We start from the raw sequence: 5,416 nt of genomic DNA, 5'->3' as shown, positions 1-5,416 counted from the left end.
CTTATATATTTAATATTTTCTTTTGACCATGATTGATATTTACAATTTCTAGGTGATTTGCAACTATAGTAATCTGTGGCTCTTGCTCTTCTTCCACTATTTTTTCCCGTTTCTTTCATATAATTTCGCTATATTAAACCTCCTCCAATGCATCTCAATGTCAGGGTCGTGACATTTTTTTTTCCAGTTAGAGTGGTTTCTTCGACTCTAAGAATTGTAGTTTTTTATTTATTTTAAGGAATCGAAACTCGAAATGTTAGATATATAATCTATAGATTTGGTTCAATTTAAAATTGTACTTAATGAGTTTGAAGGGCAATATAGAAACACTGTACCCGATGTTGTTAAATCGCTTATGCTATATTAATCAATATATGCTTGTCTTCATGTGATTGCGCAATTGCATATTTAGTTGCATATCAATAAAAGTAATTTTTCCCTTTTTTAAAAATGGAAAAATATAATTATCATACTAATTCTAGAAATAATATTTTAGAATCTTGTATTACAAATTTCATTATATTTGCATATTTGTCAAGTATTTAAGAATGCATAAACTAGCAAATTAGAAAAAAAAAGTGGAATTTATTAATGCAATTATAATCTTGATTGTTGCAAAATTCTTTGAATCTTACCTCTTGATCCTTGGATTGGGATTTATTGTTTTTATTTATTTAATTTAATTTTTTTGGTGGGGGGGGGGGGGGTATTTATTGAAGTAAAAAGGTTTTAATCATATTTTTAAGTCTTTTTTTCATCATATTTTTTTACTTATGTGTATTTTGTCTACAGTTCAAATTATAATAAGTAATACCATAATGGAAATTTTTTGCATGCAAATTAAAAAATTTATTTATTTTTGTTGACAACAAACCATATTGTGCATGAATATCTAGAATAGAATTATTTACCTAATAAACCTTCATTACTTTTTTTCTTACAAAACTCTTAGTAGCTAAAAGAAAATAAAAATAAAGTAATTCCATTACTTGACGAACATGTGCATTCTACCTAAATGTGTGTGTTTTGGGAAGTTTATATAGATGTATGACCCTCATTATGTTATACACAATAGTGTGAGTAACCCCAAGGGGTTGGCCTAGTGGCAAGAATAATCTAATAAGCTCCTCAGGAAGAGTAGGTCAAGTGTTCGAAACCCTACAAAGCAATGAATTCCTTGGGACCACTCTCTAGGTCCGATTGACCCTCGATTCAACCAATAGCTTGTAGGACTTTTCGAGGGCATAAAATGGGTCGGATGTTATCCAAAATCTGAGTGATTTGAATCCAAATTTAGCAAGGTTGGACCCTTGGAGTTGATTCGAATAAAAATATGGGTTGATGTCCCTTAGCCCCCAAACCCCAAGTCGAATTAGGGTCATATACAGATCCATCTCTATATCTGAATAATATATTGCCTTCAATTTGTTTTTACTTTTCAAAATATATTTATTTACTACTTTAATAACACAATTCTTAGAAAATAAATAAATTGTATTGTAAAATAGAATAATATAACAAATAGAAAAGAAATATAAAAGAAAAAAGTTGAACGGTCCAAAATTATTTGGGTCAGATTCAGATTTAGTATTCAACATGGTTCGGATATGGATTTAGCTAATAAGGTCCAAGTCGGATTCATATCCAGATCCAGATCCGAATTTTATTGATATACTCAAATCCAGTTCGAACCCGACCCATTTTAAGCCCTTAGACTTTTCGAGGGGGCTGTTTGTGTGACACTAGTGTTCTTACATGACATTTCAAGCAGAAGATATCAAGTGAAGATTTTAAAAGATAGGAGATGAAGAACTAAAAAATGTGGATGGAAGTAAGGAAAGTAGATATCAACATGATTTTAGTAAAAGAAGTCATGGCTTTAGATATAGTGGAATAGAGTAATATTATTCACATGACTCACCCCCAAACTTTGGGAAAAGGTTTTGAGGATGGTGATGTCTTTATTGAAAGTAGGCCCAGTGTTAATGGTGGAATGGTCTACGATGTTTCAAATTGCATTCCATTTTTGGTGGAACTAAATTTTTAAAAATGAGATGAGGTTCTTTTTTACTAAGACGACCTACAAAATATATGATTTTATTTGATTATCGAGACATCTCAAAATGGTGCAATTCTTAATTGTTAGATTATCAATTCAAGGTATTTTTCGTAAAAAAATATAATAGCTACACATTACAAAAGAAAATATGAGAGAAAATTTCAGAAAAAATTAACAAATGTGAGTTGTCCCATCGTGGATTAAACATATACATTTTAAAGAAATGATAGTTCTGAATTATATGTTCAATATTTTTGTAAACGATCGGTGGGGTTGGAAAACTAACACATAAACCTAAAAGTTTTATGTTTTGACTATTTAAAAAAGGAATATTTCTTAGAGAAAAATAGGCTGACATAGAGCCTATTTGCAAAGACAACATAAATTTAGATTTGCATAGTTTATTTAAAAAAAACATATAAATCTTAATACTCATCCGATTTTGATGATTTTTTTCATTTTGGAAAGATGTTTTTGTCCCTTATCTATTCGCAATGGTGGCATATTCTAAAATTAATAATTTATTGAATGATTTATATCTAATTTATTCCAAGCTCGAAAATAAATGACAATCAAACATAACCTCAATCCATTATTTAAAAAAATTAATAATCAACCTAACATTCCTCTTGGATGATTAATCACATAGATTCACAAATAAAATAAAATAAAATAAATAAACCACTTCGTGTTTATTAAGACACTTTCTTAGAATGAGCATATGATAATTTTGAATAAACAACGAGAAAAATCTTTATAGGTACTATTATATTCACTCATGATTTAATCAGAATAATAATAATATCGAGTAAATGAAGAATATTATAAATCTTCTATTGTGTAATTGATATAAAAATAATTGAATAAATAAATAAATAAATAAATTATGTCATACAAATGTCTTATCCACATAATACGGGGCATGCATGTATAAGTTCATACACATATATAACACGGGGTCTTCCACAGGACGTTTGGGCCTTACACCTTAAGGCACTTTGGCTCTTTCTTGCTCAATTAGGGTTTTTATCAATCCGTTATGTCAATGCAAAAATATCATTTTTTAAAACATCATTATCCTGATACATTCATCGTTAATGAATTCTTCTTCCTTAAATAATATATAAAAAGAAACACATAATTTTTCTTAGATCAAGAAAATTAAAAAAAGAAGAAAATAACATTATTATAACAAAAATATCAAGAAAAATATAGGTGTGTACCTTCCTAATATTTTGGTTTGAAGATGAAATATGTTTTAGACCTTGATTAGATGAAGAACTTTTGTGTTTCACACGAAAGGAAAAGACTTTAGCAAATAAAAGTTAAAAGAACTTTTCAATGGTGTTTTTCTAGCAAATAATAATGTTTCTCTAAATATTTTAAAGTGGGGATGAGGTGAGCACGAATTTGAGGATACTTTTAGGAATTTTAAATCTTCAAAAGTTTGTTTTTCTCATCCTAGGTTCCCAACAAATTGGTGTGACATTGATCCTATAGTTTACACTTATTTAGGTTAAAATACTCCATATTTCATTATGATCATTGATTATTGATTTTTGAGCCATATAGAAACATCTTAGAGTAAAATGTCATCAATCAATAAGATTAAAACACATATTACATTTTGGATAAAAAAAAATAGGGTTCTGTGCAACAGAAAAATGTCACGTGACATAAAAGAGTTTTAAAAATTCAAAATTATCAAATTTATAGGATAAACATCAACTAATCATCCAATTTTCTCTCTTATAATTCAATAACAATTTAAAATTCAAAATAGATTATTTTGAGATACTTTTTGACTTTTGAAAATTTCTGAAAGACCTTATATAAAAAGATCAAATACATATTTTCAAAAAAATCTCAACTTTTAACCAATAACACCATCAATATCATCATATTAATTTTAAAACTTTATTATATAATATATAATGATAAAAATATAATATTATTACAAAGTAAATCATATAAAAAAAACAAAGAAGTTATAAAAAATATGTGAAGGGTAAAATAATCCAAAAATCTTATGTCTCTTAAAATTTAGGAAATCTAATATATTTTGTAAAATTATATCCTAGACATCTATTATGCTTTGGCAAAAATGATATTTTGACATTTGGGTGTCCAAATTACTATAAAAATTATTCAAATAAAAATGACAGTTACATCTTTAATATAAAGAAATTCATAATTTTTAATTAAGTTATGATTTCCCATATTCAAAGGATGATCAAACTTACGTAAAGAAATAAGTGTTTTTCTAATAAAGATATTTTCAAAGTGATTAAACTATATGTTGGTGAAATTATCTTTTTACCTTAACGAGAAAAAAAATTATATTATAAATTCGAAAAATGATAGAATAAAATTTATATCTATATGTTATCAACTATGTTTTATCAAACATGCATGTATACATATATATTATATCTATACACTTTATTATTTCAGGGTATTACAATGTCCACTCTCACTATCATTATTCAAACCCATTTTGATTTTGATTTTTTGCTAGGCAAGCAAAGGGACAGTTGTTAGCAAAAGTGAAAGGTAGTTCAATAGGATTTAAACCAGGGTTAGTTCAATAGGATTTTGAATAAATTTATTATTAGGCTTCTTTGTAAATAACCAAGAATTAACAATCTGAATTGTGCTAGGACTCTATTTTATTTCAATTAAATTTCTATTTTTTTAGTATTGTTATATCAGTAGTAATTCTATCCATATGAATTAGTGATTGGTAGGTGTTTTAGTCAATGTGAAATTAGTAAGTTGTTAGGAGTAGGACTCTTTATTTATGTAAAGATATAATTCCATTATTAATAATTAATAGGAGAATATCTATTTCAATGGTGTGTTTACATACCTTGGTGCGTTGATCACTCGAGATTGCTCATTCTCTCGTTTAAGTGGGTACGTTAGGGTTAGGTTCCTCACAGTTGATATCAGAGTAGACTCTTCTAGGCATGCAAGCGAGGAAAAAAGGAAAAAAAGCTATCAAAATCAGAAATCATGGATGAACGTATGGCCAAAGTTGAAAGTTATATATCGCAAATCTATAAGCTATGATGACAAACATTCAACAATCAATCGAGCGGCTCTCTATGCCACCACCACCACTACCACCATTGAATAATCAATCCCTACGATGAGATGATGGAAGTTAAGACAATGCTTCTAGTGTTGGTAATCATGATCAACGCCTTGAAGTTCTAGTAGTAGGACGAGTTCACCCTCGCTTTGTACACATTAATTTTCTAAATTTTGATGGGCAAAGGCCTTTAGATTTTATCTATAAAGTTGAGCAGTTCTTTAGTTATCATCTTACAACAGAGCAAGAGCGCATTCTTCTCG

Source organism: Akebia trifoliata, chromosome 3, assembly GCF_017979445.1.
Source record: "Akebia trifoliata isolate Shusen 1 chromosome 3, ASM1797944v1, whole genome shotgun sequence".
Lineage (NCBI taxonomy): Eukaryota > Viridiplantae > Streptophyta > Magnoliopsida > Ranunculales > Lardizabalaceae > Akebia > Akebia trifoliata.
This window is presented reverse-complemented; position numbering follows the sequence as displayed.